Here is a 13,433-nt window from a genome sequence, read left to right as displayed (position 1 = left end):
TGCCACAGACACCTTGCAGGGCTAAGACCTGAGTAACAATAATATAACACCAGTAGCAATAACGCAAACAAGGCTTTAGAGGTGCTGGGGACCACTGGGAGTGGCTTGAGGAATGCACGCCATCTTCACCGTGCTCTTCGGTATTTTACGCTATTAACGCCATGTGTGATTCTACGGTTCTATGCTGCTACTATTCAGCAGCTGACAGAGATGCATTCCAGTGTAGCCGGGCTCCCGGCAGCATGCTTTTTAATTTACTACAGCCTAAATAAAAATATAATTAAATGTATGAAAGCTATCAGCTAGATGTGCTCCTTACCATCAAAGGATGGGGAGGAATTAAAGATGTCCCAGTGGCAGGAAGGCTTGAGTAGTGTCAGAGGAAGCAAGCCAGCCCGTGTAGATCCCATGCGTGTGGGTGAGAGCGGGGGAGAAAGGCCACTCCGACATATCTTAAGAAGGGTGCTACGGAAGGACTAGCACTGCATGGGGAAGGAGCCATTAAAGACCATTTGTGAGTTAACTAACCATGGGCTGACAAAATTAACCTTGGTGTGGACGAGGAATTTGCTGGAATGGAAAGGAAGGACAGAGCTCAGAGAAGCTAAAGGGAGGAAAATAGCAGGGGGCTAACAACCAAATCAGAAACGTGTAAAATAAACCACAAGCAGAGGCTCCGTGTTCTCACAGCCTAGTCTGGGCTAAGACTGCATGATGGGCCGCTCAGCTGTGAAGAGCAGAGAAAAATGATATTTCAGATTTGGTCTTCAGAGATCTAAAAATTATTTTTAAAACAAAATTTTAGGTCGGGTAGTGGTAGTGCACACCTTTAATCTCAGCACTGAAGAGACAGAGGAAGGTGGATATGCATTCGAGGACAGGCTGGTTTACTCCGCATGTTTCAGCACAGCTAGCACTGCACAGAGAGACCCTGTCTCAAAAAACAAAATGAAACAAAAAAGCTAACTAAATAAATTTTAGTTTCATGAGCGTTTCGCCGACATGTATGTACACCACATGCATGCAGTGTCCACAGAGGTCAGAAGAGGGTAGCAGATCCCCTAAAACTGGGAATACAGATGACTGTGAGCCTCACATGGGTGTGGGGAACTGAACCCGGGTCTTCCGGAAGAACAGCAAGTGCTCTTAACCACTGACTCATCTCTACCGCCCAAGATTTTAAAATAATTTCAAGATAAATCTAGACTGTATTGACAAATTCGGTTAACGTGTTTTGGAGGGGGCTTGATTTAATTTTTAATGAAAAGTTCAGACAGGGAAAAGCTGATGAGGTGAGTAAGTAATGAGGTCATTTCCTGTCCCCGCACAGACCTTGGGGTTTCACTCTATTCATCCAAGTGCATAATGCTTGCCCAGATAATACACTATTTGGTGATTATTTTCTTCTAGATAATTACTTATTCCTACCCCCCCACACACACACAGAGGGGTGTTCTTGGATGTTTTAAGCCAGAGTTCTAGCACTGTTGGGTGATCTGCACAGATGTGGACTTACCGGGCTCTATTTACTGTTGATACCTAGACAGGGAGCTAGCAGCAAAGTTCCTGCTTCACTAATTACATTCTTTTCCAAAAGTTCACCCTGCCTGGGTGTCCAGGTAATTGCAATTAAGCCAGGAATCCAGTAATTAGAAACTCAAGAGCTCTGCCAGGAATAATCCACTTCCTCTTGACACGCTGCCCACAGAACCAGCCCTCTTGGAAAGGACAGCAGATGCGAACAGTGGCTCAGATGCTGATTAAGAACCACCCTGAAATGGACAGCAACACTCCCTGCTCTCCCTCTAATCCTGGGTATCTCATTTAAACTAGAAAGTGTTCTGTGGGCCTGGAACCATGGGAGCAGAAACAGAACCCCTGGCTATGACAACCCCCACAGGCCCCTACCACCACTGCCATCTTCCTCAGGCAGGTGCTCGGCAGCTTCTTTGTAAGCCAGCAGCAAAACTGGAGGGTTAGGAAAGACAGGGCCACTAGGGCCTTGCTCATTGTCTGTTTAAAGGGCCTGTCTCACTGACAGAAATGAAATGCTGTACGAGCTAGACCCAGAAAGAGTCTGTAACGGACAGACACAAATACTCTGTGACTCATTTTTATTAAGAAGCCCACTCCATCCTTCACCAACTTCATATTCTCTGCATCCCACTGAATATTTACAGATGAATTCACTATGTGATCAAAGTTTAAGGCAGGGAGCAAGCACAAGAGGGCTTCCACATCATCCCTGTTTTTTTTTTTTAAAAAAAAGCAATGATACAGTTTAGTCGATTCTTCATCCAAACCCAAATACAATTGCCAATTTTCTAAATACCCATTTTCTCATTTGCTCCTAAAAGCTTAACAACACACGGCACCGACATACCATCTCTGACGTCTTTTGTATGCCAACAGACACGACATCGTTGATGGATGAAAACCTTCTTTTTCCAGACTAATTTCGCAGCTCATAACTGATTTTACTCAAACCAAAAAAACCAAAGCAACATGCTCACGCTCACAGTCTCTCACACAAAAGTCAAGTTTCTATCTCTGTCTCTCCTACCTTCCAAAAGCTACCTGGGCCCAGGAACAGAAAGACAAGCACAGCTGCTGAGGGAGTGGCTGCCCCTCTACTGCAGGGGAAAGTCCCATGTGAAGGCAGCACAGTGGACCTGGCTAGTGACAACTGAGGGGGTAGTGCACGGAACGTGAGCTTGGGTAACAGAGACTTCTAGCAGCTCGCTGGCCACATCACAGACTTTAATTGCAGACTCCCAGAGAGGTCTAGATCCATAAAATATTCCACTAAAACTCAAAAAGTTTTGAAAAAGAAAAACAATACATGCTGACATCAGAAGTTCATTTAGAAGTCAGAACACATCCATGCCAGTCACAGAGTGCGCTGTTTGTGTTGGGCCCCTCTCAAATCAACCTTCCGAGCTTTCCTTTTGATCTGAGAATCAAGCGCAGTAACTATGACATTTACATTTTTGACACATTTTCCAAACATGACTAATTAAAAAAATATCATTAGACCTGCCTCAAGTCTTCCTAGAAACATGCTTGGCTCCACGGAGCTCCTCTACAGGCAGAAATCAAATTGAGTGCACAGAAATCCTACTTAAAAAACAGAATTTTCCCTTAAGGCTATTCTGGAGGGGACCAGCTGTTAGCTGAGGTAAGTTCATATCTCAGCACAGAGTTTTAAAAGGAAGAGTGACCCTGAGCTTTAAGGAGACAAAAAATGTTTAAAAAATTTAAAAGAACATATACTGTATTTCATGTGGAGTTCACTTACAGAACTTAGAGAATGTTTTAAAAAGTGGTAGTGGTACTTGCCTTTAATCCCAGCACTCAGGAGGCAGAGGCAGGTGGATCTCTGTAGGTTCAAGGCCAGCCTGGTCTACAAAGCAAGTTCCCAAACAGCCAGGGCTGTTACCCAGAGAAATAGAAACCCTGCTTCAAAAAACCAGAAAAAAAAGTTAGTTGTATTGGTTCTCTTTTTTATGTTCCAAAATAATATATATATATATATGAAAGACTTGAGGCAGGTCTAATGATATAACACACACACACACACACACACACACACACACACACACACACTGACACTTTTTCTCCTTGGCATCTCAAGTCTCCACAGCAGGGGCTCTCAACCTTCCTAATGCTGTGACCCTTTAATAAAATGTCTCATGGAGTGGTAACTCCCGAGCCTAAAACTTGTTGCTACTATATAACTGTAATTTTGTTACTGTTATGAACTGTAATGTAAACATCAGATATGCAGGATATCTGACATGCAACTTCCAAAGGGGTTGCAACCCACAGGTTGAGAACCATTGCTCCATGCCTAAACAGACTTCATTTTCCCTTCCTGGCTGGACTGTGAAGACTCCAGAGTTCAGCAAACACAGCCACGGGAAGAAGAGACAGAGGTCACCAGCACCTGCAGATGGCAGCCGTGAGAACAGAAGCGCAGAACAGCATTGGACAGCTGCAGCAGGCACAGAAGTCTGTGTAAGGGCTCCCTGTGCTAGAAGACAGATACCCTTCCACAGGCCCACAGGACCCCAGTGTGGGCAGAGCTGTGCTTGTAACCAGCATACTTCCTGAGATCCTATTACTCTGCAGAGCAGAGGATTTTCACCTATATAATCAATTAAGGTGCTAATCAGTGGACTCAGAACTAAAAGTAGCATGCTGTCCTAGGAAGGGCCTGGTCTGATCAGCTGACTCAGAACTAAGAGTAGCATGCTGTCCCAGGGAGGGCCTGGTCTAATGCAGCAAAGCTTACAAGGTGGGTAAGATGTGAAGCAAGCCTCCTGCTGGACCATCAAATGGAGCTGCGGGGAGCAGGGAGCTGGGGGTCTCCAAGAACTGAGTATGGCTCCTGGCCTACCTCCCACAGCTACGCCGAAGCTTCAGAACTGTAGCCACAGAGAAGAATCTGGCCAACTAGTGATAAAAACCTAACTACACTAGTCCTTTAGAGTGACTTTCTGAGATTCTGAGCAGAGGATGCAGGCACTGGCCACCTGACTCGCAGTGAAGTAAAAAAATGAACATTGCGCTAATGCATCTGATCTTGCAGAAATGACTTGTTAGAAGAATTGTTTTAGATACCTGACCACCCAGCACCCATACCTGTGACCCCTGTGTTTCTCTCTCTCTCAATACTACATCCTATACTAGCTCATTAGGCAGGAGCCTCTCCCACATCAGAGACAGCAGCCCCAGGAGAGGAGGAAGCTCTCCTGGTTAGCACTGTCTCACAGGACCCAGTTCCGACTTTGTGATGTGGCTAAAATGGGCTGCCTCACTCTCCACTGTAGCTAGCGCTAAACCCCCAAATGAGATTGGAATCTCTGGTACTGAGTAATATACCCACATATTAAAAAATAATTCTATTAGCCTCGGACCATTATAAACAATATTTTTATTAGCTCGGGACTAAAACAGCAATCCCCTCTGAGCAGTGAGCTTTGAGACGATGCAGAGGAAACGAAAGGGAGCTGGCTTTAGGCCGCTTCCGGTGACAAAGCTGTTTCATGGCCCGGTATTTTTGAAAGAACTTAATCTAAGGCAAAGAATGGAACAGCACAGTTCCTGACATACAATTATTTAACCATAAACCAGATTTATAGTGAGACATATTACATCAGGCAAACATCAAAAAGGCATAGAATGTTTTGTTTTGTTTTTAAACATATAAACAAAGTAAACCCTTTGAGGGCTAAGGTCTCAAAGAAGTCCATTATTTAATAGAAAAATTGGTAAAGATTAAGAGACAAAGTTGCAGCATTCAGTAATTGCCTGGCTAGAAGGGTGGATGGGACCAGCTTGTATTTCTTTTCAGTACAAAAGGAAAGAGGTTACTGACAAGAACAGTCAATACGGAACAGTATTCCCGGGACAGCTGTGCCGTTTCGCTTTCTGAAATGTGGCGTTTGTATTGGGCACAGCTCACGCTTCAGTTCTTGCTATGCACTGGTGTTTGTCTTAGCCATGATGATTTCATCCTAAAGTCTTTAAGGCTGCCTACACACTGATCCTATGCCCTATGCTGTCTGTTCTGTTACACAGCTATGGAGTCCATTTGGAATCCCAAAGACATCAACAGAAAGTATCCAGATAGAAGATTTACTTTGTTTCAGATCAAATATGAAAAACAAGCAAGTAAGCAAACAACAATGAGGAAGAAAGAAGAGGGAGGAATGGGAGAGAGGGGGAGAAAGGTGATCAGCCTCTGAAATGGTAAATCTGAGTATAGAAGGCAGCGCCATCTTCAGATGTGAGCTTTCTGTTCAGAGCCACGCACCCTGGGGCTGGGTTGGGAGCTACTTCTCGGTCAGTCCACTGAGTCAGCAGGCTGCAGCTTGGCTGGCTGCAGAGAACTCAACCATATGCAAACGTCACCACCTTCCCTTCACAGAAACACCAGCTCTGTGCTCGCCTCCTGCCTCCATCACCGCTTCCTCATCCACAGAATAAAACAGCAGTTTTGTGTGGGGTGGGGACATTTTAGTATACTGGTGCGTGTGGTGTGTCATATGATTTGCATGGGAGCTAGCGTGTGCAAGGCCTGTCTTCCTTCTGAGACACCCACATCTGCAAACTGCCGCTCAGCCTGCATCTGCCACACCGTCTCCTATTAACTGAACACGACTAAAACAAAGCAAACCATCATCATACAAATAATCACTGAAGTGCCAAGATAATAATTTAAATACTGCTGAGAAATACGGGCAGAAGACTACTTATGGGTGTGACAACAGGAAACACCACAAAAAGGGAAATTAGATTCTCCCTGTGTTTCTTTCCAAGGAAATGTCAATACCTAACTACCTAGCCGGCTCATGAGGGCACAGCACTGAGTGCCCCGACTCTGTCACTCAAGAATTATCTATATTCTCTCACTAATTATATTATTACATTCTTCTGCTATTATAAGTATTCATTCTTCTTAGCCTTCCTGCCTACATTGATTCAGAAATAGGCACACCGAATGTAGATGCTTCGAGGCTTACATTTGAAAGATGCAAGTTCAGAAACGCTGCATATTACATTCAGCAGGAGCTAAAGCTGTAAATTTAAGAGTTCACAAATCACAAATATTGCCATCTAAGGTAAAAATGATTCTACGATTGTTTTTGCTTAATATACAATGTTTTGTATATTCTCATTCTGCTTATTATTTACTGAACTCCAAGCTACATTTTTGCTCCTATTTAAACTGATAAACAAGATACTGGAAGATCTAGCTGCCTTGTGCTCATCCTATTTGCTGCCTTAGTTTAGGGCACATTTTCCTTTATTTCACTTTTCCACAAGCCATAAAAAAACTCATTTCTAATTCATCCGTTCGTTCAGCTTAACCTCTCTTCTCAGCAATTAAAGCACTCTGCGCATCCCTCATCTATCACAAGCCAGCTAAATAATGCATTGCGTCCCCTGCTCATCTTTTATCTCCCAAATGACAGGTATTAGCATATCTCCCCAGTCAATTACAGTGCAGCAGAATAATCACAGCGTAATTGGGCGAAAGCCACTCTAATCAGCAGCCGTGCAAACGCAGAATAAGAACTGAGTGGCAGTTCAGACGGGCCTTGCTCTTGTCCATGACTCCAGCCAGCAAGCCTGACAGATCTCCATTTCCTTCCCTTCAGAGCTTACCCTGTGCGGAGGTCAAGTTCTCCACGCATCCTCGGTACACAAGAGCATACGTGCAAACGCATGAGCTGCTTGTGTGCCTGCCTGGCCCGGTCCTACCTGCGCTTGTGATGGCCGCATAGGCTGCGACAGACACATTAGAAATGTTTCCACAGTTGATCAGAAGGCAAAACTCATTTCATGAGTGTGACGTCATCAGGTGTTTTAGTTCATGCCTGAGATTAATTTTTGTAAAGGTTATCATGTCAAATCTGCAGCCACACAATAAATACTTTTTACATCAAATAACCAGGTCTTCTCAGCTCCTTCTGAACCCTCCTTCGTCACGGAGAGAGTTTCAGGCCTGGAAACGGCTGTTACTCCTGCTGCAGCACAAAGTCACACTGTTCCACTCTGCACACAGTCAGAGAGCCACAGAAGCTTAGCTTTGCCAGAAGGGGTTAACAACTGAGTGACGCAAAATATGAGCACACTTTAGAAACTTGGGGAAAGTAACAAGCTTAAAACACAGTAAACATGTTGATACAAATTTCAAGAAGTTCAATTATTTTTAAAATATTTCCTAAAATTGTATTAAATTTACCACATCTAATACAGACTATTCAATCAAAGCCTATACTTAGTTCTCATGTTAAATAATGTGTTCATTTACTATTTCATTTTCCATCTCCCTTTCCCCACAATAAGAAGCGTATACTCCTGAAGTGGACGTTTCCTTGATGGAGAGGAGGACGAAGTCAGGCATTTCTTTTAGAAAGGACTTGACTTGCTAGGGAGTCCCCAGCTAAGGGATTTAAACTGCCCAATGTAACTAGAGGGACAAATTAGTTTCTACACATAGCGTACTGTGCCACAAGGAGCCCAAGTCAACCATTTTGACCTTCTCTGCCTTTCCACACACTCCTCGCTCACGTTCACAGATCCATCTAAACTCATACACTGCAGACAGCAAAGTGAGTGGCTACACACGGAAGGCCGCACCTGAGCGTGGCAGTTCTCGGTGGGCGGTGAGGGGAATTTCCTGTCCTGGCACATGAGGGCATATAGCCACTGGCTTTCGCTATGGACAAATCACCAAGTCAGCGATGGCAAAACCCTTGGCCTAACTTTACAATCAATGCCTGGAGACACACCAGATCTCGGTGAATACACACTGTTATGACAAGAAGGTGATGGGCGAATGTACTACTTCTGTGTTAGAGCTGTGAGCTTTCAGACGGAACTCTGTGACACAGTCCAGCCTCTCAGTACACACGAGATACTAAAGCAGCCACACAAGACGGAAAAGCCAACTGCTAGAGGAGTAAAAGCAGAGTCAGGAGAACAACAGTCCCCAGACCTTCGCTCACTTCCAGCTGCATTTCTGAGTTCATTATGAAACGCTTTCTCTGTAATACTGCTCCAAGAGCTTCATCTTTGATGAGTTCCCCAGAGGAGACAACCCTTCAGTTGTAAAATGATAACTTTATTTCTTATTTGGGAATAATGTTTACATGGATTTATCACAGACATGTCTGATCTATAAGTATCATTCAACCAGTCATTCCTAACCCGGCTCGAATCTGACTTTTTAAACCATTCACTAATACGGTCTTTAACTCATGCAAACGTTCTACTTGGCTTCATGCATCTTCTAACATATTGGTTCTTTTAACACCAGCCACTTTGACATTCTCAACTTACTTGAAAAAACTGACATAGCTTGGGAAGAAGTCAACTTTAAGTCATGGGGAAGGGAGGGGCAGGGCCGCCACCATCTCAAGAAACAGAGCTGGACTCAGCTTAGCACTGGGGAGAAGCTAAAAGATGCACAATCAAAACTGGCACCCATCTTCCCCAGGTGCTATTCCTTCTTCTGCCCAGCAACACCATAAGCAGCCTGCAGGTTACTGACGTGGTTAGAGCAACTTTATCAGGGGCCCCCAAAACCTGCCTCTAATTGTAAAAAGTGTTTGAAGGAGATGATAGAAGATATGTTGTAGAAAATTAAGCCCTCAAAAAAATATTGCCAAGATCATGTCTTCAGAGAAAGACAGCATCAGTCAGACTTCAAACTACAAGAAGAACTAAGCTTACTCCCACCATCACTTCCTCTCCTTTAAAAAGAGCCTCCTTGAAAACCACAGTACCCGAAAGCATCTTGAACTCCTATCATTGTTTTGTGAAACTGAACAGAATCTGACCAAGTGGGCATGAACTGTTCTGTGTCACAGCGTCAGTACCGTTGGGAAAGGAAGACTCTGGCACTGTGGTACCGACCAGACTCAGGGTCTGCCACCTCCCAGACTGGGAAAGACAACCCTCCCAGAAACGGAATGCCTACCACTACCGTTTGGTCAGGCTAGTTCTGGTTCCCAGTAAATTGTGAACAAATTTTCTAGAAACAGTGCATATCTTTGGCAAGGCTAACTCATCTACTGGCTAGTTTTCCGTCGTGTCAACGCTACACACAACTTGGGATGCCCTGGAACTTAAAAAAAAAAAAAAGCACACATATTTGGGATGAGCAATTAAAAAATGATTCCATTGTTTGCTAGCTGTAAATCATTTATAGGAGGCTAACATACTCATGAAACATTGCCAAGTCTGGACTATTTCTACACCGTGAAACTGACGGTTCTGTAAGACTCGGTCTGAAACGCAGCTCCGGGCTTGGAAGACTAAGAGTGAGCACTGTTCTAGTTTCGTCTAAGAGCACTCGCCTGGGAGCAGGGATCTGGGTTCTTGTCCTATTTTGGTACTAGAGAGGGCCGAAAGTAAGTGGCTTTACCTGTCAACCTTCCTCGCTGAGGAGAAATTGAGAGTAGTATTTTTAGCTACTCTTCCTGTTTGGGAAAATGAAAAATAACTGACCAAGATGAGTTTTTAAGAAATCTGAAAAGGAGACAAAGGTGGCAGAAAATGAAATTCCTATCCATGTTTTCTTTTAAAGCTTTTGCCTGACTTTATTGAATAAGAAGATGTGTTTGTGAATGAAGCACATTTCTATTTCCCGTAAGACATGGAGACTATCTCTGACTGGCAAATACTGGCAGACAGAATAGTGCGGACAGGAGAAGGTTTGGCTTAATGAAAACAGCAAGTCTGTGACACAGACCACTGGGAAGACGTTGTTAGCAGTGTCTGCCGTGCAAACCTGAGAATGTGACTCAGATCTCTAGCCCATAGAAAGGCCAGGTGCAGGGGAGGGCTACAATCCTAGCTCTGGCAAGGCAGAGACAGGGAGAGTCCCAGGCTCCCTAGTCAGCTGGCCTAGAGCGTCAGTGAGAGATGCCACCTCACCAGGGAGCTGGAGTCTGACTCCAGAAGATACCTCATGTTGACCTCTGGCCAGCGTGTTTCCGTAAATGAAGAATTAAAGGCTCACAGCATCCTAGAACTGATAATAATATTAGTGACAACTAGAAATCCATTTGACTACCTTATACTGGTGAGGGAGAGGGAGGGAAAGAGAGAGACATACACAGAGAAAGACAGAGACAGAGAGACAGACTGAGCTCAACTCCTAGACAAGGACTCTTTATTGTGAGTTAACAGACAAAGATCTCCATTTCATATTTAATACAATGCTCAAAATTAGGTGAGACCCTAACAGCTCTCAGCACCTCCTCATCATGTTCCTAAGACCTCACAGCCAGGTGTCAGTCCAGCACTTGGGAGGCAGTGGCAGAAAGAGGCCTGTAAGGTCAGGATCAGCCTGGTCTACACAGCAAGCTACATTATGAGACCTTTTCTCAAAGATAAAAAGCAAACCAAAACAAAAAACAACTTCTAACAAGTGTATCTTTTATTCTTTGGATTTCAAATAATCTGATCATCAGAATTCTATATTTTTCATAAGTTTTATATTCATGTCTTCCTATAAAGCCAGAGTTGAAAACTAGGTTATAATAGCTCCTAATAAGAGATTAAACATAAGCAACACTGCATCACCACTTCAGGCATACAAACACATCCCAAACCTTCCCTATATAACAGTAACAGTAAGGCAAACTGGACTTAAGATCAAGCTGCAATGTGTCTGAGCTACCAGCAGATGGCAGAAGCAAAAGCAGAAGCCAGGACAGGGATTCCTAGACCTGCCGAGGCTGCTGGCTTTGCTCATACATTTTATCATTTTAAATTAGGTTCGGTGACCAAAACAACGAGGGATAAACATGGTTCTCTGTCTCACTACTATTTCTAACAGATGTCAGCATTTTAGGTAAATTAAAAACACCAAAGCAAACCCTTCATATCGAGTCCCATGAACTTGTAAGAACTTCAAAAGAAAATGCCTGCAGCTCGATTTTAACAGCATCATTACCTGAACACTCCTCTGTCTGCGTCATGGTCACATCCACAGAGCTGTCCAGGAAAATCTTGAGAAAAGACATCTCGGGGAGACAGCAAGAGTGCACAAGAATCGATACTAATGTAACTTCAAAGAAAAGGAAATGGACATCCCTTTCTTTTTATTTTTGAGACAAGGTTTCTCTGTGAAACAGTTCTGGCTATCCTGGAACTCATTCTGTAGACCAGACTGGCCTTGGACTCACAGAGATCCACCTTCCTCTGCTTTCCAAGTGCTGGGATTAAAGGTGTGTACCCTCCACTGCTGGGCTTGGGCATCTGTTTCTAACAAACTTAGTGTGCTTTGCAGTTGGATGCAACAATACCCAGAATCTTACTGTGCTCAACCAAACACTCTAAATCAGCAAGTACTGCACCGGTGGCCCAAGACACAACTCACTGTTTGCGCAGTGACCATCTAATGGAGCTGCCATCCTCACCATGCCTTGTGTCTGCTCAACCAGCATCCGCTAGGCTTCCCAGCAAGTTGCTGAGATTGTGGAGTCCTTTAGTGCTCCATCCTTTCTCATGCCCAGTAGTCAGTCATTGGCTACTCTGTGACATACAGTGTGTGAGTGTCACAAAGCTGGTCTGGGACCTTTACTTTGGGACTGAGTTGGCTGATGAGTTCACTGGTCATGGACACGCTCTCTGTGCCCTGGGCCAGTGTGGCCACCACTAGCCGGCTCGCTACTGAAATGCTGCTGGCCAAACTCTTAACTTTAATTTTAGTTATCTTGTACTAATTTGAGTTTTCCCGGCTACATGAGTAAATAATTCATAGATCAATGTCCAAATTGAACATTGAGTGTAGAGAGGTTGTTTCAAGATGCTTACAATCCAAAAGGACTGAGAGAAGATGAACTTCTTGAAGTTCTAGCTGGGCTCCTTTTATGGGAACTGGTCAGAAGGGCCAGAAGTACATAAACTTCACCCTGTTCTTACCAGGGGCCCAGCAGAGGGAAGCTGTCATTGCTGTTTTCTCCTTACCTCTGACAGTTATGGATCATGCTCTGACATTTTTTTATATGAAGAAGGTGAAATATACATTATTTTCAGAATAGTTTATAATATCTGGGGTGAAATAAACTCAAATACAACTTAATTGTGGACAAACACAATCTCTAGTCTACGCATTTTTCATAATTAAAAATACCATATTCTGAAAACCAAACTAAAGTTTACTTCTACTGGTGTGAAGTTCTGCAGACTAATGCCTTTATTATTTGTAAGTTCTAGGGAAAACTTGAATATGCTTCTGTCCTGTAGAATACTAGAAGCAGAGCCAGTGAATTTGTTACTCCTGTCTCTGCATGCGTGCAGGGAACACATGCACAGCGGGACAGTCACAGGAACAAAAGAACAGGGTCAGTGAGCACTCCTGCGGAGCTTCCCAATGAGTGCATTGTAATACAGCAAGACAAGGCAAAACCTGCTGGCTCTCCACACTATCCACACTCAACACCCAGAGGGTAGTCTTCCGCCAGGCAGGCTCTGAGGTACAAGTGAAGACTGCCACATTCTGTATGGACCCAGATAAGGGCGGAGACGGGACAGGAATGTAGCAGAGCTGTGCGAACACCAAGGAGGCATTCGCTCTCAGCCATCACAACCATTACACAATCAGAACTCTGAGCAATCATTAACACGCATTTACTGTTAGCCACGCGAGCCAATATGAATAGACAGAAAGGAACAAAATGAAGTCTCTAAGTGAACAATCTTGCTGCGAACAAAAGGCCACATAATAGAACTGGGCCAGGCCACATCATGTCATCTCTTCTATACAAAAGAGGAAGAAAAGAAAGTGGCCCAGGAGAAATTCCAAATGAGTTGTGACGGCAGTGAGGGCTGCAGGCCCAGAGGCTGCACACAACTCAGAAGTCTAGGGAAGAGAGGCTGGAGGAGGAGCAGGGCAGACCTCAGTCAGG

General features: G+C 44.1%; 1 protein-coding gene across 5 annotated transcripts in view; it reads right to left on the bottom strand.

The window, feature by feature from the left end:
- Arid1b (AT-rich interaction domain 1B) overlaps positions 1-13,433 on the bottom strand; it is a 366,765-nt gene that overhangs the window by 125,955 nt on the left and 227,377 nt on the right. The gene's annotated exons all lie outside the window — the stretch shown is intronic.

The sequence above is a fragment of the Myodes glareolus genome, chromosome 1 (genome assembly GCF_982192425.1).
Source record: "Myodes glareolus chromosome 1, mMyoGla1.1, whole genome shotgun sequence".
Lineage (NCBI taxonomy): Eukaryota > Metazoa > Chordata > Mammalia > Rodentia > Cricetidae > Myodes > Myodes glareolus.
The sequence above is the reverse complement of the archived record's forward strand: the minus strand, read 5'-3'. Positions and strand labels throughout refer to the sequence as shown.